The 25,105-nt window shown below is 41.7% G+C and overlaps 1 protein-coding gene across 1 annotated transcript in view; it reads right to left on the reverse strand.

Annotated features, from left to right (window-relative positions):
* The window catches only part of nrg3a (neuregulin 3a), a 363,361-nt gene that overhangs the window by 57,159 nt on the left and 281,097 nt on the right, over positions 1-25,105 (reverse strand). The gene's annotated exons all lie outside the window — the stretch shown is intronic.

Below are 25,105 nucleotides of genomic sequence, written 5' to 3' on the forward strand. Positions count from 1 at the left end.
GAAAATAAACCAAGCATCCCCCCCCTCCCCGAAAAACGTAAGAAAGTGGAAACTCCCCACTGTGTGTGTGTGTTTGCAGCCTGAGGAGTAGGCAGGTGTGGGTGGCAGGGAGTCTTCAGCATGTTGCCCTACTTCCTCTCCCTGTGGGCACTCATATGTTGACAGGGATGGTGTGTGTGTGTGTGTGTGTGTGTGTGTGTGTGTGTGTGTGTGTGTGTGTGTGTGTGTGTGTGTGTGTGTGTATTTCCACCTCTGGAGTGAGCTTGACAATGGAAGACAGATTAGCTGACCTCCACAGGGACACACACACACAAACACACACAGTTGTTTTACAGACTGCATTAATTTGAATTCACTACCATATACATCATAAGGCATTAAAATAATGTAAAGAATAGATTTAGGGTTGCTGATTAATTAAGCACAGGACATAACGGGGCATGAACTCCACGTACACAAAAGAGGAGTGCAATCAGAGTATCTTTTATTCCTGACTGAAACATGATGAGCATAGCCTGGCTGTCTATTCTCCTCTCGTAAAAGCGGTGACCATGGTTGGGTCCTTGCTGTTGAAAAAAAAATCCAAATGTAGCCTTTATCAAAGTAGTGAAAGTAAAAGTGAGTTAAGAGAAAAAAAAATGATAATAGGATTTTTAATCAAAAGGAGAAAAAAGTCAAAATGAACTCTTCTAGAGTTACTCATCTTGTGATGGATACAGATTAAAAGCTGTAATACTGTCTGACTGAATTTAACTCATTAGGGCACTTTAATTGACGGTTTTAGGATGTATCTGCAGGACTACCTAATTTTCTTCACATCTTAGCCACTGATGAGGGAAATGTCTCTATTTCCAGTCATGTTTATTGTTGAGCTTGTGACATGTTTAAGGTTATTTCACTTCTATGAATACTTCGCCAAAGGTCGGGGACTTTGCTGATGTAAAACTGATTGCAATGTGGCTTATCTTCTTTTTAAGGTCATGTTGAGCAGCTCTGTGCCACTTCCAGTGCAGCTGCTATTTTAAGATCTGACCACTTGCACTTGTCCATCTGTGATGTGGGCTGGATTTCTTTTACTGTGTCAGAATGGTGACCCCACACTCTGAATATCATTTTGGGAAAAACAACATGTCGTGAAGTCATGACGAATCAAATCTGGTAGCAACGTAGGATGGTGAGAATTTTTTCGGTGTGAAAAAAATAGTTTTTTCAGTGTGCTGTGTGCAGAGTGACACAAACTACAAATTTGTGTGATGCAAATATTTCGTGTCAGATTCTTCAGGAAATAATACTGCAGCATTAACAGTCTGCCACTGGGGGACGAAGGAAGTATGCCCCTGGTCACGCTCCACAGCTGAGTGCTACCTTTGGGGTTGGACACTGGGAACTCTTTCACTGAAAACTGCTGTTTAGTATCTGGGTCATGACTGGAGACCATGCTCTTATCACGACTGATAATCCTCAGCATGAAAATTGATGTTGATGTCTGCTCCCTGCAAGCAGCGACTGTCAAGTTAGAAGTTTATGATGAAATCGCGAAAGCAGAAGTGGATGAGCTTACTAAAAAAGAAAGTGTAAGGGGTGCACAAGAACAACGTCAGCAAAAGGGAGATTGGAGTTTTGCTTTGTTCTTTTAATTTTTAGCATTAACTTAGTAAATTTAGTAGATTTAGCATCTAGCACTTTCTGTTTCAGTTCGTTAAGAATGTGCCATTAAGGAAACAAGACATTACTCCAGAACAAGTAGCGACGGTCTTTCCTAAATAGAGACGATACTCATGCTGCAGTTTGTCCATCTGCACTCCAGTAGACACAATATCACAATCTTCATCGTTCTTATTTCCCTCTGTCAGATAAAAAAATGAATTGTTCCACAGATGGGCTTGAGGGAGCGAGTGCATCATATTCATATCTCAGACTGACTGATAGCTTCACTCTCCATGTGTGCAGAACAGAGAATACGTTACATGCTATTTCCAATTAGGGCTCAGCACTCTTTAGAGAGCAGGAAGTAAATTGATATTTGACAGATGGCGGCTCTGTAGGACTGGAGGGAAAGTAAATGATGACACTGCCTTGTCCACTATTCAGCTTTGATGAAATTCAGTATGGATAAGCCACATAATCATGTGATGCAACAGAGAATCTGCGTTTCTCAATTTGGGACTCTCTTGCTTTGCATTACACAATATTATGTCATTTACAAGTTTTTGCAGGTGTGTTTATGCGCGTTCTGTGAGATAAAAGCCTATTCTTGTGCAAAGAAGTAAACACAAAATCTATTCTTTAATGTACTTAATATAAAATTCTATATTTGTAATATTAATAGAAAAGAAAAACTTCAAAAAAGCTACTTTGAATTTAATAAAAAATAAAAAACAAAAACAAAAACAACCCCCATAAATAAATATATAAAAGATGGACATATTCATTGTTTTTTTTAGCACCATCACCGCTATCTTTTTAAAAAGTTTTGTTCAGAAGTGACAACATTTAGATTAAAGGGCGGAGTGCTGATGCTAACTTGCAAGTTAGCAAGCTGCATCCGTAGACACTGTGATGTCAAAGTGTGAAATATCTGCTAATTGATGGCATATTAATAACTTACAAGAATTTCAGTCATCAAAACTGGAGCACATACTTGGACAAGTTGTTGGTTTGGTTAACCACCAAACTAGCTATGTTAATATTGCTTAACTACCAGTGCGTAAGTTTTAGAATTTACATGGGTAAGTTACATATATGTAAAATCCTCTAAAACGACTTTTTTCTGCTAACGTCATTGCTAAAACTGGACATTTTAACATAGAAGTCTAGGGGAATTGACTAGCGCTTGCTCTTAAAACACAACATTGTCAGCAACTGGGAAAATAATAGCATTCAGTCTAAAAGTGGTTTACTTGTTTTTTTCAAATTGCTTTCACACATTGCTTCAGATCACAAGTCTGCCCTGGGCTGATGGGAGGCATCCTGTTCGCTCGCTGCAGCCTGACAGATTAACGGCCGTGAGTGGAGGGTGTTTAAACATCAGCGGACTATCTGCTGAATTCCAGTCTTTGTTGAATTTAAATCCAATCTTTCACTGACCTGCTTTATCGTTTCATCATTTGTTCTCCCCGCCTCGTACCCCCTCTTCTTTTGTTGTTTTTACCCAAAGTGGTTGCTATAGTAACAAGGTATGTGCATCTTCAAAAGTGGCGGAAAGTCTTTCATCTGAGCAGTCTGCTCTGCATCCATAAAGAAGAGTGGTCCAAACAATAGGCTGGGGCTGGGGTTGCTTATTTTATGCCTTAAACACACTCAGCAAAAACTATGCACGACTGAGCAATAAAACCAAAAGTCTTGAGTCGTTTTCATTTGACCAAATTGTATGACCTGAATTATCACAAAACCCATAAAGCTGCCGAGCTATTTAACATCCTTTAGCTCACTGTTTTGGTTTAACATTTAGTTCAGCACTCTCATGAATTAACCCAACAGCTGTTTCACTCAGCAAGAGCTGATTTTTAACTAACAGACTGTGTGTATGTCACATTGAAACCAGCGATTGCATGGCAAAGCTGCATTTCTAATGCCTCTGAATTTGCATTCTTGGCCAAAGCCTTAATAAAACAAACAACCTGCAACAATCACTCACACACCTTTATGTTTCAGTAAAATGCAAACTGGTGTCTCTGTATATATTATATTTTTGAGTACAGGGGGAAAAATGACACCTTCATTCTCATGTGCTATAAGGAGCAAAACTGACTTTTATACCAGGCTGTAAACATGCTTATTTCTGCAGCTGGCTTTTGAGTCACTTTTGGAGCCTTTAGTGGCCACTCAGGGAACTACAGTTTGTGCAGTTGCTACACTGGCTTCATTTTTAGAGCCAAATAATATCCTTTTTTTAAACTTTTCAAACTGCTTTCTTTCTATCCTTGTCTTTTCCTGAGAAATGTATTACTTTGAAAGCTTCTGTTGGGCAGCATGGTGGAGGAGTGGTTAGCACTGTTACCACACCTCTACAGTCTAGCATTTCTGTTCTCCTGTTCTGTCAGCATCAGTGCTCTCTGCGTACTCCTCCCACAGGCCAAAGGCATTTCATTAGAGAGGTTGGGCTAATTGGCGATTCTAATTTGCCCACATGTGTGAACGTGAGCGTGTCTCTGTGTTAGCTCTGTGACAGACTGGCGATCTGTCCAGGGCGTACCCTGGCTCTTGTCCTATGGTAGCTGGGATAGGCTCCAGCCCCACTGTGAATGAAATGGAAAAGCAGAAAAACACGAAGGGATAAAAAAGAATAACTATAGATCAAGAACACGGCAGCTTCAGATAACCAGTATCAGATGGAAATTCTTCACTATTTCAACTGTCAGACTCATCCAAACTGTTATTTTTGGTTGGGAATGCTTGTCACGCACCTCAAATAATATACAAAATGAATAGAAAAATCAGGTGAGATCTTGTTTCAGTGAATAATATATTAAAAATAATTCCCTATCCCTTCATTAATGCTGGAATGTGGCTAGTAAAGGGAATAAAGAATGCTCATTCTCTATAAACTGCACATTTTTCACCAGTCTTAACACAGTAGTGCTTCGTCCTTGCATTTGTGTTTAGCTGATGGAATTGCAGTCTTCGCTTTCATTCGACAGTGACCTCCCTCAAATTTGTACCCTGCGTACAGCATTAAAACAAAGTGACACAAAACGAGACAGAGAGGTCCAACCATAGGAGACAACAGCTTTTAAATGACGTTACTTTTGTTGCGAGGACTTGGGTTGAAATCACTTTCACTCTCAAAATTGGTTGACTGAGCCCTTTTTGAGTTGCAGAAGGACAAATTGTACACCAGGGATGTTTTTTGAAAGCCTTGAAGTTAAATGGGCCTGAAGTGTATTCACAAAGAGAACTGTTTATGAAAGCTGGAGAAAAAGTTATGCACATCCTTCCTTCACTACAGAACAAATTCTAAATGTCAAAAAATGCTGTTTAATCCAAAGTTTGAACATTTCGCATGGTGATGGGACTTTGTATTATTTAGACACTCAGTAATTGGTCCAATCTGTTAAGGCCGCTGTGCATCATCTGTGCTGTTCAACTCATCAAAATGAAGACATAAATAGTCAGCAAAACTTCTGAGTCACCGCGGGAACGCCTACAGGGAGCTGTCAGTCATCACTGGGGTCGCATCACTGACAACGCATCTTCCTCTCTAGCCCCCAGATTATAATGTACAAATCCAACCCTTGAATTACATGTTTGAAGATTCACTTTTAAATATTCCATAACACCATGTACCCTTTATATATTGTTTACTGCCATTTGTCTTCAACGGATGATATTTCCTGTTATTTTGTAATTTTTTGTGTGATTTATCTCTTTGATGTTTTCCCTTTTCATCCACATGTATCCTTGCTTGTTCTTTTTCATAGTTCCTTTCCCAATAAGGCTAGGAAAATAACCTATTCAGCTGTGGGCTGAAAGTGTAGGTGGAAGGAGTGACTCCACAGGTTATGGAAGTGGAACATTAAAAGGAAGAGAATTATAGCTCTAGAAAAAGAGTTGATGATTTGGGTCTGTTATTCAAAAAAGCATGATGTAATGTGTTGCATTCTGGTTTTATTGAGGCTCGTGACGGTACAAAAAAATCGATCCCTCTGCTTCCTTGAGATTGGATTTCTTTTTGTGTGACTGTTAAAAGTCATTTTAAAACTGTGATGTGTTCTTTCACAGACTTGATCTGCTTGGGCTGTCTGGTTCAGAGGGTGAGGCATATAAGGAGTGAAACAAAGAAGAAGATTTAGAATTGTGGTTGTGGTGTCAATTTAAATTATTACCACCCATATCACAGAGAAATTCGGGTGCTGTCTAAAATGCAAATAAAAATGCAGCACAATGGTTTTATATTCTTGTAAATCCAGATTTTATTTACGACAGAAGAAATAAAGCATCCGAGGTTTAAACTTAGACATTTAAAAAACTAGCTCATCTTTGAATTTGACGGTAACAACATGTCTCAAAGTTGGAATGGGGCCATATTTACCCCTCTGTAGCATCCTCGCTTCTTTTAACAACAGTCCATAAATGTTTGGGATCTAAAGAGATCAGCTGCTGGACTTTTGGGAGAGGAATGTTGTCCCATTGTTGTCTGATATGGAATTCTACCTGCTCAACAGTCTTGTTTTTTCTTTGTCATATTTTTCTCTTCATAATATAAAATGCTTTGAGGCGCTACATAAATAAATCAAATTGAATGATGCCACAAATGTTTTCAACAGGTGAAACTTCTGGACCTCAAGAAATTCGGGATGGAGACTCTTCTATGATGTCATGCTGTTGTAATAATTGCAGTATCCATATGTGCAAGCTGGCAACTGAAAACAAGCTGGATGGTCTCTCTTCTCTTTAGTCCAGCCATGTTTTTACAGAAGAATTTCACATTCTGTTTTGTGACTACAGATGACAGTTGTCCACTTTTCCTCAGTCCATTAGGCTTTGGTCCAGAGAAGAAGGCTGTGTTTCTGGATCATATGACCACATTGCATGGCTGAGCGAACTGTAGGTGCAGTTTTTTTTTACAGATTGATAAACCGCTGTCACAAACTCTCCTCTCTCACATGCTTGTTTCATTTGTAATCATATTACTCACCTGTTGCTAGTTAATCCCAAATTTTTTGAGACATTTTGCCGCCATCAATTCAAAATGAGCGAATATTTGTCATGATATGTGATGTTTAAACATTGGATGCATTTCTTATATTTTATTGTGAATAAAATATGAGTTTATGAGATTTGCAAGTCATTGCATTCTGTTTTTGTTTCCACTTCCACAATCCCAACTTTTTTTGGAATTGGGGTTACATATTCTCTATGGTGTTAAAAATAAAAAACTTCAAAGGTAAGTATCTCTGAACGACCTCTCCTCAGACTTTCAAATTAATGAGTTGGCTTTCAAGTTAACTTTGTCCTAGTATAACTCACAAAACTGACGATATTTCTTTTTTATTTTGAAAGATTTGTGAGGAATTCAAATTTAGCTCCCATTGCATCAGCATCCAGGCTGCTGAAAACCTGTCAAAGAGATTAATTTTATTTTGATATGATATTATATGCCAATTAGTCACCATGTAAATTGCCGTTCCCTAATTATTCTGTAATTTATCACTATTAAACATCACACAATTTTAAATGGCAGAAATATGAGCTATATTTCCCCTCAGTGAATTTACAAGCGTGTACTGTTGTCTTAAATAATCCAAGCTTTTATTTGCACTCTCATCAAGAGACTTGGAGTGCAAGGATGGCAACAAAAAATAAACATACCAATTAAAACTCAAACCAAACAAAAAATATAATTTTTGAAGACTCAATCTGTACCATAAATTATAATCTTTGCAGATATTAAATTAAAATCAACACCTTTAAAAAGTTATCATGTGTGCTGATTAAATCACAGTTGTAGAAAAGTGAAAGGAGCAAGTGAGTTAGCCAGTCTTTAGTTGTAGCAATGCAAGGTTGGTAAGTGTTTTTGGAAACTATAAGGAAGGAATAAGAAGAGGGTGGCTCGCTGGCAGGCATCACAGGGATGAATGAGTAAGAGAGGAGGAGGTAGGGAAGAGTAAGCAGTTCCCACAAGCACTGAAATAAAGGAGGAGGCAGGGGTGGAGGAGGATGAAAGAGGCAGGCAAGAGATGTCAAAAGTGAGTTTGGGTAGTTCTGGTAAGTGATAGGGAGAGTTTAAGTTTTAAGGGCATAGTGAGCGAGAGCAAGAGTGAGAGAAAGAGAAGGGAAGGAACAGGAGAAGGTGGAAGAGAGTGGGATGGAGACAGACAGAGGGCAAGCCATGATTCAGCAGGGCAAGGCACATGTCATACACTTAAGTCACATAGAGTTTCGTGACTGTCACCCCCCCTCTCTCTCTATGTCTATCATCTCTTTCACTCTCTATTTCATTACCCAGAAATAAGTTGAAATGGCAGATAAATAACCAATTCCGCTACTCTCCACTTGGGCTTTTTAAGATATGCTGATCCAAACTATGTGAGAGGCTGCTTATACGGAAGGTAGATAGTATAGCTCTTCAGGAAGTTGGTGAAGCCTTTGGATTCATGAGGGATTTTTGTCCATGAAATTTCCATTTGGGAGCAAATAATAAAAGTGTGCACTTACATCATTCAGATTTCCACACACACGTAAATGGTCTGGCCTTTAGATAACACTTGTTTTTCCTTTGGAATACAAAAAAGGTTTTAGCACAAAGCCACATTCAGCCATTCATACAGAAAGCTGGATGCAGGGTTCAGTATTCTGGCAAACTCCACTCATACTCACGGACTGGAGAAGCCAGGGACTGATCCATCAATCTTCTGACCTGCACTATCTCTAAAGCCACAGCTGCTGTCCAAGCTACTGGCCAACCAGCTAGAGCAAATTTCTCTAGTCTTGCTCAAGTAGATGAGTTACTGGAGGGTCTGGGGTCTAGGGATCAAACCTTTGGACCACTCACTCGACCACCTAAGCCAAACATTTATTTTGACTCCCAGTGTTTCAAACTGAACTTGGATCCAGGCATCCTAATTGTTCAGGCGTGTCTGATTTTATCCAGCTATTTAAACGATTTAAGTGAGCTGACTAGTATGTCAACGGTCCCAGCAATCCCTCCCAGTAATTGATATTCCAATTACTTTGCCAGTTGAAAATATAGATATATAGAAGGCTGCAACATGAGCTAATGGAAGTTAATGTAATAGGAAACATGGAAAAGCAAAAGTTAGCTCAACAATAGTCCAGGTTTATAACTAAATACAACTGAACTGAAGCATAACCATCAAACCAAAAGTAAGTAATTTAGTACCATCAGTGTTACAATACTGCTAATATTGCCTGTGCAGCAAATGAGTAGAACTTTAACTGCTGAGAAGAGGAAAGTCTCCAACTTTTTACACTTAGAGGCTATTATCTTATAATGGTACATCCTCAAGTTGTGCGTTCAAAGGTTAACAGATTTGTATTAAAATGATATAAGGATACAAGGAAGGAGGGTAAAAAATCTTGGGATAACAGAAGTTACTTTTATTCCCACTTGCCATTTAGTATCATTCTGCCTTTTGTTGCAGTGCATTTTAATATGGCCATATGACCTGTGCACTGATCCCCGATCAGTCCTTTTGTTCTTGGTAGTTTAATGACTACAAGAGCCACATCCAGGTGAAGCAAAAAGCAGGAAGCACATCTTAATATACCCATGAGCTAATCTTCATTCATGCTAAGCAGAAAGGGTGTAATGAATTCAGTCTTATAATCAGAACGAAAGAGGGAATAAGACAGAAACAAAGAGGAATATAGTGAGAAAGAAAGTGGCTCCAATTTAGAGCAGATAACTTTAAATGAGGAGTCCATTGTTTGTCCATAGAAGCGAACAGCAACTCTAATGTTATTTCTTTGGCTTTTTATTAGGGTGCATACTTCAGTTAGTTACACGTTCAGTTTCTCTATTATTTTTAACTGATGAAATGGAGCAGTTTTGTTCCAGGGATACAAAAGTGAAGCAAACTGGGAAACCAGTCATATATATATACAGCATAGTAGGGATTTATTTTTTACTATGGCCAAATCAATGGTGGTAAATGTATTTAAACAGCAACATTATGCTATGTAAAAACACTTTATCATGCTTCTTGCAATTCCTATCATTGAAAGTGTAATCAAATTTGACTCTAAAAACACAAAATTTGACCCAGAAACTACTTAAAATGAAAAATAATAAAGATGCACATGATTGCAAAACTGGTCTGAAAAATATAAGTATGAATAACTTACTGCATTTCTGCATTTAGTTTTTAAATTTTCACATAAACAGAAATTACCAACTAGAATTGACTTAAACTTCTTAGATTCAATTAGAGGCCGAGTTACATAAGAGAGCTGCATTTCTGTTCTCCCTCATAAATAAGCCAAAGCAAATCAATTGGGCTTGGCCTTAATTATTCTTGGTACATTTGGTCGTACATAATGTGAACTGCACTTAGTGATACCTCGTACTATTGATTAATCATAGGCAGGGAGAAGCATTCAAAGATTCTGTGTAAGTGACGGCAAAAAAGTGAGATTCAAATTGTTGAAACAAACAGGATCCCACTGACAGAAAATGACACCAACCTCAGTTGTTAAGCGGTAAAGCTTTCAAAAAGGAGCATTAAAAAGCCATTTGGAGAGGCCAATTTCAAGTAATTTTGTTCTACTATCTCCCTCATCCAACTGTTCCATCACAGAGGTCTGCTCACCATTAGCACGTTCTCCACCTGCATTTGTGGAAAGTTGTCATAATCGTTTAAATCACTGCGGCAGCTAGGAAGGCTTTAGATGAGACAGTTGTTTAAAATCACCAAAGCTGTCTGGTTTATTACACACACACACACACACACACACACACACACACACACACACAGCTACTTGTCTTAATATTAATAGTAAGTGAATTAAACAGGTACTTTTCTGCCATTATCACACTCATACACACTGTATATGGGGAATTCTATCATTATTACAAATTAGGTAATTATTTTGTTTAAAAACACAAAATAAACAAAAATACTCCCAGAGGTCCTTTGTATAAGCAGCTTATCATATATGTATTGTCAAGTGACCTCTCCTGGCTCTGTCAGTCATTTCAACTCACACTCTAGGAACAACCCCCTTAGGTAGCTCTAGTAATTATGGCAAACTATGACAAAGCGCGCCCTCTAATTTACTTAGAGTACTTAATTTTACCAAAACAATGAACTCGATCCCCTTCTTAAAACGAATCGAACCTTTACTGCAGCACTGTCACATCCTGAATGTCTTGCATATTTTTGAGCAATGATTTTTGAAAGTTGCATTAGTCCTTTTGGCGGTATCGTTGAGAACGTAGTATTACCTTTTTGGTTATTAGGATAGAAGACTCGATGGCATAAACATAGCTGGTTATTAATGATATTTTTGGAGTCTCATATCTTCTAGTTTCTATAGCAGAGGAGCCAGAAATATAGCCTGTAGGCGAGATATGGCCTGCCAAAGCATCCAGTCCACACCACTGGATTGCTTTGCAAAAAGAGAAAAAGAGAAAATTGCAGAGGGTTGATGGATAGTCTTTGGATTAAATTTTGCAGTATAATGGATTTGCATTTACAGAATGCTTTTCTAGTCTTATTTGCCAGTTTTCATCAGGAAGAACTGTTTTCAAATTCATTAAGAATGGATCACGCCATGAATTTGGTTCTCCAAATAAATTATTTCATCTGAGGCAGAGATCTGAATCATTGTCAGACAGACATCAGACATTACCCGTGTGCTGCCACAGGATACCAAAGGTATAAACCAAGAAACCATCACATAGAGTTTCTCTAGTTTTTATGACCGTCGTGTTTCTTAGTGATGACAGCAGACTCACTGAGAGCAGAAAATCTGCTTTTCTATGAGTGGCTTATTAAATGTGTAAATATGTTGTGATATGTGTCGACTACAGAATGTCCCTCCACTTTTTTTACTGCTTGCCATCCCTGTCCATGGCAATAGACTGGCGGAAGATAAATTGGGCTCAGCAATCAGTATCCATTAAGCTTCACTGCAGTAGTCGATTTTGCATTTGCCACAGAGTTCACCCACAAAGGGAGGAATATAAAGTTAGAGGACAATAAAGCTTCATGTGTTTTCTGCCCATTTAAAAGGAGATGAATGCAGAATGCTTTCTGTCATTGTAAGCAGAGGGAAATAAAAAGAGAGATTCAGCGATTACTGTTGATTCTAATGTTAGATACCGAGCGTAACGCATGCGATTAACTGATCAGGCCATCACTCATGTGCAAATCGATACTTTCAGACTTTACCTCTCTTCTAAATTAATTCCCCGTTAATTGTGTCTAATGATATGGCCCAGTAATGTGAGCTCTACTATATTATTCATTCATTACCTTCACCAGCCGCAGCCCACAGGAACAGCAGCCATGTTAATCCTGTTCTGTGACATTTCTGTGGTTCTTGAAAGCAGTTTAACAGGCGGTGTGTTCTAATGTGCTGTGCTTTGTGGTGAACCAGGTGGAGACTGAGAAATGGATGAGATTCAAGTGAGCCAGGATTGGCCCGAGTGGTCAATGAGGCACACCTGCAGCTAATTAACCCCTGTCTATATTCGTGTGTTTCATTAGGAGCTGACAGGCGAAGGCTATTAGCAGCGAACTGCCAACGCCCTGCTGAGGACCTGGACCCAAGCAGCCATGCTATAAATGACACTCCCACTTTGGGCTCTGAAAAAAGAAACTTCACGTGTGTGCAGGTGAACTCCTCCACAAAATATCAGCACTGAATCTACCTGCCTCGAAATAATCTGCTGGATATTTTCAATGAGAAAGTGAAATGGATAAACACATTTCGGCTATGTCCTGCATCACCTTGTCTCCCTGCAAGGAGGTTATTTTGTCATGCAGCAAGCAACACCGTCAGACAGTTTGCAAAACTTGGCAAGCTCGTGTAGAGGACAGAGCTCTGCTGAGAATTTACAGCCACCATCTAAATATACTTTACCCATACTGTCTTCTCATTTTTCCAAGTGCTCAGTGGCAGAGAAGTGCAACTTGGATAGTGCAGTCGAATCATGAGGAATGCAATCTTTGATGAGTAAAGGATCATTTGTAAGATAACTCACAAATGTTGCATAATTTCTGTGATTAAGGACCACGATTTTCTACCATGCACGACCAGCCTTTGGTTGCTGCAGTGCTTGGCAAAGTTGCTTGTGCCCTTGCAGCTAAAAGAACAAACCAAGCCTTCAGTGCTGGAACCAGAGTATAGAAATTAATGAGGTCCAGAATTTTCATCTTGATGTGTCACCTTTAATTTTTTTATTTTTCTGACTTAAGTTCAAAAACTGGACAAGGCTTTTATTTCACAGTTTCCCCCCCTTCCCTCTGGGGCAGTGTGATAGTGTCTTGGTTAGTCCTGTGAGGGGCCGTTCTGTGTGGTCGCTCTGTGTCTGTGCTTCCTCCCACAGTCTAAAGACATGCATACGGTTAGGTTAATTGGTGATTTTTAATTGGCTGTAGGTGTGAATGTAAGCATGAATAGTTTGTCTCCATGTTAGCCCTGCAACAGATTGGCAACCTGTCCAGGGGCTACCCTCTCTCTTCCCCATAACAGCTGGGCTCCAGCCCCCTTGTGACCCTAAAAAGAAAAAAAAAGGCTCTGCTCCTACTGAGCCTCAGATTTCCTCCTCATGCCTAAACCAACCAATTATCATTCCTCAGGCACTGAGGCATTGTACAGCAAGTCATAACTTTGTAGAATTCCCGTTGAACCTTTTCAAAGAAAAGACCACCTAGAGGATCACTGGATTCATGCCTGACCTATTCTGAAAAAAAAAAAGGTAGAAAATTGCTAAGGTCCATACTTCATAGCTGATCACAGGCATGTGCTGGAGCTACACAGACTCATTCTGTTTGACTGAATGCTATCTTACTCTGGTGCCATGCGAATAGACAGACATCAAGATAAAAGACAAAATGAGATCAAAGCATTGCCACCCTCAAAGCATGGCGATGCCCGACTCTCACCTGGTCTAAAAGCTGGAGTTAGGTACCAGTTCAGCCATATTACTGATTTATAGAAACCTTTTAATTTGGCAAAATGAAGAAATTTGGATTCTGTGCTATCAGAAGTATTGTCTGTGAAGGTTCTCAGTCATCCAGGTCATCGTAGTCAAAGGAGCTTGCAAAGAAAAGCATCTGGACTTCTTTAAGTTGCTTGAAGACGTTTCACCTGTCATCTGAGAAGCTTCTTCAGTTCTAAGGTCAAATGGCGGAGAGTCCCAGATTTAAACCCAGTGGGAGTTTCCCCCCAAAGAGGGACAGAAGGACCCCCCTGATGATCCTCTAATCACCTGAACCAAGGTGTGAAAACAGGTGTGGGTCACAATCAGCCAGGGTTTCTGGTGGGCTCATAGTGAAACCTGGCCCTACACTATCATGTGATTTCCTGAGGTCCGATGGCCCAGGATGTGATTGGGCGTTAAGGCGTCTGGGGAGGGAACTCAAAACTGGATTATGGATGGCAGATATCTTTGAACAGAGGCTGTGGTTTACGACACCAACTGTCTGCCATCTATAATCCAGTTTTGAGTTCCCTCCCCAGACGCCTTAACCAGCTTTAGGGGCGATCGTGGCTCAAGAGTTGGGAGTTCGCCTTGTAATCGGAAGGTTGCCGGTTTGAGCCCCAGCTTGGACAGTCTCGGTCCTTGGGCAAGACACTTCACCTGTTGCCTACTGGTGGTGTTCAGAGGGCCCGGTGGCGCCAGTGTCCGGCAGCCTCGCCTCAGTCAGTGAGCCCCAGGGTGGCTGTGGCTACAATGTACAGTGTGTGAATGTGTGGATGACTGGTTGTGTAAAGCGCTTTGGGGTCCTTAGGGACTAGTAAAGCGCTATACAAATACAGGTCATTTACCAGGCCTTAACGCACATCCTGGGCCATCTGACCTCAGGAAATCGCATGATAAGGTGGGGTCAGGTTTCATAATGAGCTCACCCGAAACCCTGGCTGATTGGGACCCGCACCCATTTTCACACCTTGGCTCAGGTGATTAGAGGATCATCAGGGGGTCCTTTTGTCCCTCTTTGGGGGGGAAACTCCCACTGGGTTTAAATCTGGGACTCTCCGCCATTTGACCTTAGAACTGAAGAAGCTTCCCAGATGAGAGGTGAAACGTCTTCAAGCAACTTAAAGAAGTCCAGACACTTTTCTTTAAGAAGTATTCTGAGACCAGAAGAAAAACTGTCGGATTGATGCTAAAGTGTAATGTGATTATATGATAGTCTGTCATAATTGCAACTTTTGAACACAGAGTACAGATTGGGCTCTGATGACATGACACTATGACGTGCGAGTCTCACTAGACTGCATGCCTCAGACTCGTGCTGCTGCCACCTGCTTTCATCTGCTTTTTAGGTGAGGCACAGTTCATTTTGGACATGCTCAAAATCCCACAAGGACACCTCAGATTCTACAATAAGCTATTTCAGTTTCCAGTGCGTCTTTCCTTAAACGATAAACATTATTTGCTATATTCTGTTGTTCACTTTTTTTCTCTGTTCTTACGATCTCCTTTTTCTCTGCAGTGCACAGTAAGTTCGCATCTGTTGTGCTGCTTCCAGCAGGGTCTAGGTCTCTGATGAGAGTGAGGGTGAAGCTGTGGAGCCCTGCTGAGGAGCAACACCACTGCCGCCTGTTCCCTCTTTATGTTTGAGTCATGATATGGTGAACTCCTGCAGACTGGTGACTCATTTAATCAGGAAAAATGCAGGTGGAACTAATTATAATAATGACAACATGTCGGTGTGACAGGAAGCTATTCCAGAGAGCCAACACCGTGTGTGGAACTGTGGGCCGCAGTCAACAAAGCCACTTTTTACATATGAAGAATATTTCACTTTCTATAGCTACAGGAGACGTACAGCATTTGTCAGTTAACATGTTATAACATTTACTACATAAAATGACACTTACATTAGTAACCAACAAACGTAGCTCAGCTTTATATTTACTCTGGTGCTGGTTTGGATCCATGGAAGTGGACCTTCTTTTTTTAATTTGAGTGTAATTGCTGCCTGATTATTGAAGGATAACAACAGAAGCTCATAGATTATTGCGCTATTTGTAATCCCATGCAGCTTCTTGCATGTATGCACAAACAAACACACAGTGAGAGGGGGAGATGCTGAAAATTACAAATGTGCAAGATGGATTCTTTTCATCTGGTTTCAAAGACACCTGCTGTCAAAAAGAGGATTCTTTTGTTGTCTTTAATGGGTAGTCTAGATGTGAATGTGGCCATTTTCTTCACTCCAGACAAATGCCAATTAAAAGTAGTCTGTGCCTCAGAAGTAGAGATCCATACAAAGCAAGCGATATCTTTTTAAAAAATATTTTCAGGTAAAATATATCACATCCTTGAGCCAAGATTCAAAGGCTTTTAATCTGCTTCTCTATACAACTTTCCTAACTTTCTCATCTTAAGCGCTAGACTCGATCAGACCCCCTCAGACTTTGGTATTGTGAAGCTGTCAGTCATGCAGACTTGACATTTCTTTGTCCATATTGTGGTAGGATATGGATTTACCTTCCCACAATGAGTCAGTGTAATAAGGAGGGCTGATACCAGAGCTATTGCTGGTATCAGTACTCGTTTCCTCCTTGTCTTTCATATGGTGTAAATTCAACAGGGTGCCTCGTGAGACTCCACTTTGCACTTTCTGAAACTGTGTGACAATGCCAGGAAGGGGACTCAAGCATGCAGAAACATGAATGCAAAAATGTAAGGCACAGTTCACCCTTTAAAAACACAAACCTTCACTTAAAGAAATGTGCCAGCTTCACTTGAGACGAGTAAACCAAGGATGTGGTAGAAGCGTTGTATGCGCTAACTGTTCTGCTTTCTTAGACATTTACTGCTCTATGTTTTTCGAGCTAGTCATCTATACTGCCTGTTCTATAATGTAACGCCTACAAAGAACGACTAATCATCTAGAGCTGGAGCAACATTGCATCTTATTGCAATGACCATATCTGAACAGGCAATATTAAAATCACCTACAGGTGACAGATCATTCAGGACTGATTTCAGCCCAGTGGAAACACACATTGCTTTCCTTTAAGAGCTAGCATTTTTAGTTTCTTTTAATGATATTGATCTGAGAAGACCCATATTAGAAAAGAAGCCTTCCTGAATCCCAGTGGGAGCAGAAGATGACAAATTACTTTGCGATTGCCTGTATATAAATATGTGTCTGGTCTTATTTTAACTGAACACAGAAGTTTGTGTTTTCGTGTCTAACTTCTAGGAAAACCAAATGACCATTGCTTCTGAAACATTCACTGGGGACTATGGAGCCTTAGATTGAAATACCATTCATGCGTAGTTCTTTTATAAAATACTGCATATGTACATTTGATGAGCGATTTTCAGTTTGTGGTCTCTTTTTGTTTGCAGATATTTCCACGGCGGTGAACAAACACCATTCATCACAAGCTCAGCAGATCGTTATTGTAGCCACAATTATACAAGGTGACTCATATTTTTGTTGCCTCAACAGTTGGTCAGTGATAAAAGCTGGAAGCTTAAAGAAATCACACGTTTTGTCACGGCTGGCGGAGGGAGCCGTGTGGTGTGGAGGAAAAGGAGGACCCAAGATGCAGCAAACTGATGATACGAGTGATGTTTTATTTACAAAGGTGGCGGTGACAAAAACAGGCAACGAGGTATGAGTACTTTACAAACGGAAACCTAAACTGGGAGAAACTAAATAGCAAACCTGAGACCGTACAAAGGGGGTGCGGGGCAGAGGGACGCAGAGACAGGACACCATGGAACGCAGATGAATGCAGAGATACGCAGAAATACACGGATGAGTGCAGACGAGCCGACGAGGAGCACAGGCAGACACCAACTATAAATACACACACCAGGTAATGAGGAAATGGCACACAGGAGGGGACACAGCTGGAACTTAATGGGCATAACGAGACACAGACCTACAAAGTAAAACAGGAAATCTAGAACCCGAACCGGACACAAGGGGGGAGGACACAGAATAACTAGAACAGAGGGAAATAGTCACAAAACACTGGGTCAACGACCCAGGACCATGACAGTACCCCCCCTCCAAGGGCTGGCTCCAGACAGCCCAAAACAAAAACAGACGACCAACCCAGGGCGGGCGGCGGGGGCCCAGGACGGAGGGACCAACACCGAACAAAACAAGCTCCAGCGGACCGAGGGAATTGTCCAAAACAAAAACACACATGCTGGAGTACCAGGACAAAACACAGTTCAGGAGGCCGGCCCAGAGGCTCACAGCTCAGAAGTCCAGGACAGTTTATCTTCTGAGGCCGGCCACGTCGGCGACACAGCTCCGAAAGCCGACCGAGTGGAAGGCAGCGGTGGCGGAGTGGAGGCAGTTCAGGGGGCCGACCGTGCACACGGCAGCGGCGGCGACGAGGAAACCGTTCAGGCGGCCGACCGTGTGGACAGCAACGGCGGTGACGAGGAAACAGTTCAGGCGGCCGACCGTGCGGACAGCAACGGCGGCGTCTAGGAGGTCGTCCATAGTGACGATGACGCTCCACCAGCGGCCTGGCAGATGACCGCCGATGTCGAGGCGGCAGTTTGGGACCCGAAGGTGGCGTGGCCGTCGCAGCACCAGACGAGACCGAAGCAGAGGCCGGACCAGGCGATGCTGACGAGGATGCTGGAGCCGGGCCAGGCGATGCTGAAGACACGAAGGCTGGAGCCGGACCAGGCGAGGATGAAGCAGAAGCAGAGGCTGGACCAGACGAGACTGAAGCAGAAGCAGACGGACTCCTCGGGCCCCCCAGCAGGCGAAGCAGGAGGCTGGACGGGCTCCTCGGGCCCCCCAGCAGGCGAAGCAGGAGGCTGGACCAGTGGGCACCGGGGCCTCTGGCAGGCACAGTTCAGAGCCAGCAGGCGCACGGGCCTCTGGCAGGCACAGAACAGAGCCAGCAGGCGCACGGGCCTCTGGCAAACACAAAGCAGACTGCAGCTGCACAGAGCATCGACTCAGCTCAGGCAGCGACAGCCGGATGCAGTCCTCAGCTGGCTTCTTAACCTCCAGGGATCCAGAGTCAGCCGGGGGCTGGGACCCAGCCTCTGGGGAGGCCCTGGAGTGCGTCACAGTCTCTGGGCTGGCCAGCTGTTGCGGACTGACTACTGCGTTATGTGGTGTGTCTCTCTGCTTGACATGAACAGGTGAAAAACAGTGCTTTTCCGGTTGGATGGACTGGACTTGTAGTACAGGCGGAGCTGGTGAAGATGGTGGCTGAATAGGTGGCTGAGCTGGTAATAACGCTGATGAGTCGCTTGCCAACTGAGCTATTGACTGAGCCACGGATTGTAACAAGGTGTCTAATAGGTCTGGCTGTGACTGTAATGGAGGTGGAGATTGAGTGGCTAACTGAGGTAGCGGCTGCAGGGCAGCTAACCGAGCTACCGGCTGGGCAGCTGGCTCAACAAACACAGCCCCGGAATAAACAGTCATGCGAGCTGGCGAAACAGACGGAGTGTCTTTTCCACTCACCACAGCCGGCAGTTCCGAAGTCCCAACCTCCGGCTGTGGGGCGACGCGCCGACGGCGCGATCGTCGCTTCCTCCCGGGCAAAACCTCCGGCGGGCCGGGCAAAACCTCCGGCGGGCCGGGCAAAATCTTCACCGCCGGGCTGGGTTGGGAAGCGGTAGCGGCTGGAGGTGAAGTTCGTTAAGGATGAAGTCCTGTGCGAGCGGGTGAAAAGAGTCGAGTAGCCACCAGTGAGCAGACATCAGCTGCTGTAGCCTAGCTTCTACAGCGTGGTGAAGCTCTTCCTCCTCATGCTCCAGCCACAGGTTGACCAACCTGGAGACGCTGTCGATCACTTCCTCCCGAAACTCCTGGGACGGTGCGGATGCTGCTGGGTCCATGTTTGGTCGGCTCGTACTGTCACGGCTGGCGGAGGGAGCCGTGTGGTGTGGAGGAAAAGGAGGACCCAAGATGCAGCAAACTGATGATACGAGTGATGTTTTATTTACAAAGGTGGCGGTGACAAAAACAGGCAACGAGGTATGAGTACTTTACAAACGGAAACCTAAACTGGGAGAAACTAAATAGCAAACCTGAGACCGTACAAAGGGGGTGCGGGGCAGAGGGACGCAGAGACAGGACACCATGGAACGCAGATGAATGCAGAGATACGCAGAAATACACGGATGAGTGCAGACGAGCCGACGAGGAGCACAGGCAGACACCAACTATAAATACACACACCAGGTAATGAGGAAATGGCACACAGGAGGGGACACAGCTGGAACTTAATGGGCATAACGAGACACAGACCTACAAAGTAAAACAGGAAATCTAGAACCCGAACCGGACACAAGGGGGGAGGACACAGAATGACTAGAACAGAGGGAAATAGTCACAAAACACAAAACGCTGGGTCAACGACCCAGGACCATGACACGTTTTATGTTTCCTTTATATCTTACGGATTGAAACATGCAGTATGATGTGAAATACAGGGTTGTATTCTTTTGGAAATTGGACTTGCATGATTACTGCACTGTTATTGTCTGTGGCGCGCACAAACCTGCAAAGCATGAAATCAGATCTCATAAAGATAGTGTGAAGTAAATTTGTTCTCTGGTTTAACTCAGTAAATCTTTCTCACTGCGTCTGTGGGGTGTGATATGATGCATGTGCTATAGATGAAAATATGCTGATTCTGAGTCTCCCTTACAACGCTGTAAAACTACAGCGTCTTGGCTCCCGGGCCTTCAGTTCAGAAGCTTTCGATATGTTTTTCAATGTGGCCAGAACAATAATTGAAAGGCCATGTAGATCATGGAAGCAGTAAAGAAGGAGATTAATGTAAGGAAGCAAGAAGAGATTAAAACTATTTAAAGAAAATATGGTCTGGGTCTCATCTGTGGTTGTTCCTGAATACTGTAAAAGTTCTTCAGGATACGTAGTGCCAAACTGCAACCTTCCAGTTTGAACAACAAAAGCTTTGTTGACAATGAAGAGAGTTTGAACTCAATTTCTTGAGCAATGAAAAGATTTGACATACTGCATGTAAGGATGGCAACAAAAAGCCTTTGTTGCTCTTTGACAGATTCGGGAGAAACCTAAATAAATCTCTGATCTCAAAGACATCCTGTCAAACAAGTTGGGTGACAAGCACAGTGTTAAGCCATGCCAGCATTTAGAGAACTAAATGTGCATCAGTGAGTCACGTATAAGCTGTGCTCAGCCTCCGTATAGTTTGGAAGTTTTGCCTTTATTCTTTTAGACTTGGCTAAGTTGGGCTCCTCATTACACCACATATTTTTTTAAACCCTGTATTTTCCAAGTTCTCCCACATATTTTAAGAAATCGTGACTGCCAGGTGCTATCATTTCTCTGCCAGAGAAAATATTAAAGCATCTCACATCCCTTTGTGACCTTGTCCTGTACCCACCTGGGAATGGGTGTGCACAACATCCACATTCCTTATTTTGAAATGGTTATACTGTTGCCATTTATTTCATACGACACTGAAAGGCTGACTTTTTTCAGCTTGTAGTATTTTTACACCAGGACAGAGCCAAACGAGCAAAATTCTCTGTCAGCCCACTCCCCATTCCCACTGACTTACAGACAATATTCTAGATAATTGTTTCCTGTTTGCCCATCTCTAGACTGAAACAATGAAATTCCAAGGAATAAAATATTATTCCAGCATATTTTGCGTCTTTTGATAATTTGAAAAGAGTTTACATTATAATTCTCTGGGTTTGCATTTTGAGCTGCATGTGGCTGCTTTTAAGTGGTTACCCACAGTTTTAAATGGTTTAGCTTGAAGCTGTTATATAAAAATTTAACTTAGAAGAAATGAGAATGTGCTGCATTTCTACGTTTTATCTAACAGCAAAAGTAATATTTCTACTTTTGACTACTGAGCAAAATAAATCAATCTGGCAGCTCTTACTCTCAAAGCTTCCCCAGTGTTTTGATGTATCGTCGCTTAAATTATAATAATAATTAACTTAATCATATCGACATATTAATAAAGATGTTGTACATGATCTTTTACCTCCTTCCTCTACAGGTTATCTATTAAATGTAACCCTGGCTGATGCCATTTCTTATATTCCATTTGATTACGCATCCATTATTCAATACTTTATAATACAACTTATGATTGTGCCCGTTTCCTTCAGAAGACAAAATTTCTTCCTCATTGGCTGCCTTGTGATTTTGCTTGTATAGTCACTGGAGTCACGGCACTCCTTTCATCCTTGGAGACCCTGAGACAGTGCGATAGCCCTCCTCACAAGACGTGCACTTTCATCCGGCCTCTCTCCTCCTCGTTCGTGCCCGTCCTTCCTTTCCACCGAGACCCCAGCTTGCCAGAGGTCCTTGGCAGCGTTTGTCTGCCCTGCTGGTGAACCTTTTTAGCTGGCGCAATTCAAACCTCAGTCCATCTGAGGCCCTGCCACTTAGTGTTAGGAGATGAGTTGGACAGAAAACTGTAGGCAGGGGAGAAGGGATAAGGTCTGATGCTTGGACAAGATGCGTGGTGAGCAAAAGATGGCACGGAGGAGGTTAGCAAGAGACAGATAGGGGCGAGAGGGCTGTCTGGAGGGAAATTTGGAAGAGGGAACAGGGATGTCAACACTGAGGCAAGCTCGAGCACGAGACACAGAGGTAACCTGAGAAATTAGGATTTGATTAACTACAAGCAAAGGAGTCAAGGAGAGTGATGCTGTGACAAGATTATCTAAGGGTTGAGGAAAGAAGAAAGGCCACAATCTGCCACTCTTCTTTTCCAACTTTGCACTTACCAACTTTTCGAGGAGAACGTAGTTGAATAAAACAGGGAAAAGAAAGAAAAAAGATGGTGTTACTGAAAAAAGAAATCCATTGCCTAGACAACATTGTAGAGAACAGAAAACAGAGATGTGTCAAAAATGGGTCCGCTGGCTGAAAAAGAAATAGAAACCGTTGAGAATGACCTGAAAGCAGGACAATCTTTTTTTTTCTCCTTTAGAAAAGGAATTGAGGACAGGCACAGAATTGGAGAAAGTAGCAAAAATAGATGAAAAAGATCAGAAGTGAATGATGGAGTAGTGCAGGTTAAAGCAAACAGAAAGGTGTGGGGGAGGTGGGAGTTTTTATTTTATTTATTTATTTTTATTTTTTGTGTGTGTTTGTCTTTGCCAGAATAATTTAGAAACATTTTTTTTAAAAGGACCCTGTTTTCCTTTTTCATAGTGCTGGATTAATTTAATTTGAGGTCTCTCAATGCACAATAATGGCTTGGTAATGCTTAGACAATTTGTATGGAAATTCACCTCGAAGAATCCTGGCTATTATCACAGAGAGAAATAGTAGGTGAGATAAGAAAACCAATTTGAAGCTATGGTTACCGTGTGGTTCTTTGTTAGGTAAAAGTTCGGTTTTTCTCACCTAAATGCTAATTCCTTCACCCCTGGAGGACATTATGTCCTACAAGTATTTTTTCTAAAGAACAAAAAGGGCATGCAGTTTTTTCTCTGAAAGTACAAAAAAGATTCACGAATCACTCTTATGCACAGTTTTACTCATGGACAGGTGCAAGTCTGACATCTGACCTCAACCTGCTTGAACATGCATGTCACTGACAAGAGAGAGAAAGAAAAAAAAACCCAAAACAGAAATAAACCTGAACATCCAATCCCCAATTAATTAACTGACTGAATTCGTTTCACAGCTTAGTAATATTATTTCTAGCAAAACTTCTGGTGAGTTTCGGAGCACTTGTTAACTTCCATCTATTATATGGAGATAAATTACAAGTATTTTTTGTATATTCGTCTCCCGTTGTGTAGTTAATAGACCTTTTAGCATGTACTATTAATAATACTAATAGTGCATGCTAAAAAGTAATATGAATATTGTAAATAATATTAATTTTAAACGTGTACCAAATTCTCCGAGACTTTTCTGGAAGCTTTTATTAAATTTACAGGTAGTGTACAGATCAAAGGGGTAATTATCAAAATACCATCAAATAAGTTTGTTCTCTTAGTACAAGTACCTGCTGCAGTATCCCCCCCCCCCCCCCCCCCCCCCCCCCCCCTCCTCTTTGTTTCAGAGAACAATGGTGCTATGAACATCATGTCTAATGTGCCTTCAGTTGGATCAACAAAGCAGAATGACAATCAGGAGCTGTTTTTCTCTGACATTTGACAAATTGCTTAGCTAAGTGATGGGGGTGGTAACATTTCTTAGCTACCAATACATTCAGGTCAGTAGGTTGGTGTACAAACAAAGCGATGGGTGTCACTTCAGTGAACACTGCTGTTGTTCTAACAAGGACAATTACCCTAATACTCATTTGGAATTAAAAACCTCATTACAGAGACTTAATTAATGATCTGGAAAGTAAAGGATATTAACAAATAGCGAGCAATAATGCTGCATTCGCCACATCTAATCAACATGTCTCATTCTCCTTTGCAATCAAGTATAACACTTCATATTCCTAACAGGGAATTTAGATTTTAATAACACTGCAGTGAGTCTCCTTTGTTGGACATTGGGTCATTGGATGTCTATGGGGTAAAAATTCCAAGGCGTATCTCTGTCCATTTATGGTAAATAGTGCTATTACAGCATGGTGCTTGTTAGTAAAAAAGTCACAGATAAGCTATTGTACTGCCACAACGTTAGTGCCCGCGTGACAAGGTTGCATATTTTTTGGAATGAGCTGAGGAGACCTGGGAAATTAATATGGAATAGATAGTGAGGAGTAAGGACATAAGTTAGGGCAATTTGTGTTCTTCCCTCAACTGTGTGACATTGAGAGCACCGTGTGTTTGGGAGATAAAGAAATGAGAGAAGTGACATTAGTCTGACTCAGAGAGGATATTTGAGAAGGCACTGAAGAGAGGAGAAAATGAAAAGGTAATAGGAGGACAGATTATGAGTTTGTGTAAAGAAAGTGCAGCGAACATTAGAAGGAAGGACAGCCAAGGCTGGAATGCTGAATATTCTATAAATTATTGCTACCTAAACATAAAAAGAAGGAACACTGTTGAACTACTGGTGATTGTTGTCAAGAATGTGGAATATGTTGATATCTGGCTTTCATCTATCTTTCTCAGCGTCTTCACCTGTCTAAAATCAAAAAATTAGAAAACATTGTCTGAATCTGACGAGGAATCATATTGTATCATATTTCTAAGCCCACAGCCCTGCTGGAATTCAAAGCAGGAGGTCAAACTCACCTGGAAACAAAGTAATCAGTGCAAGTAGAATAATAGCTGCTAAGATTAAAAGAAATCTACTTTGTAATCTACTATGTAATATCCAGATATATTTTCGCTCAAGGGGAAAAGCCCTTCCATGATTGCTTTGCTGCTGCCATGATTAATAACACCTCTGAAGGAATATGATATATGCTTGTATGACAAGTTTTAAATGTAAACTGTCAAACACACTGAAAAGATTCCTATTTTTACTCTGTATGAACCATACTGACACAGTATGTCTGGTTTGCATAGCAGACCAAGGAGCGGCAG

This window comes from Maylandia zebra, linkage group LG13, assembly GCF_041146795.1.
Source record: "Maylandia zebra isolate NMK-2024a linkage group LG13, Mzebra_GT3a, whole genome shotgun sequence".
NCBI lineage: Eukaryota > Metazoa > Chordata > Actinopteri > Cichliformes > Cichlidae > Maylandia > Maylandia zebra.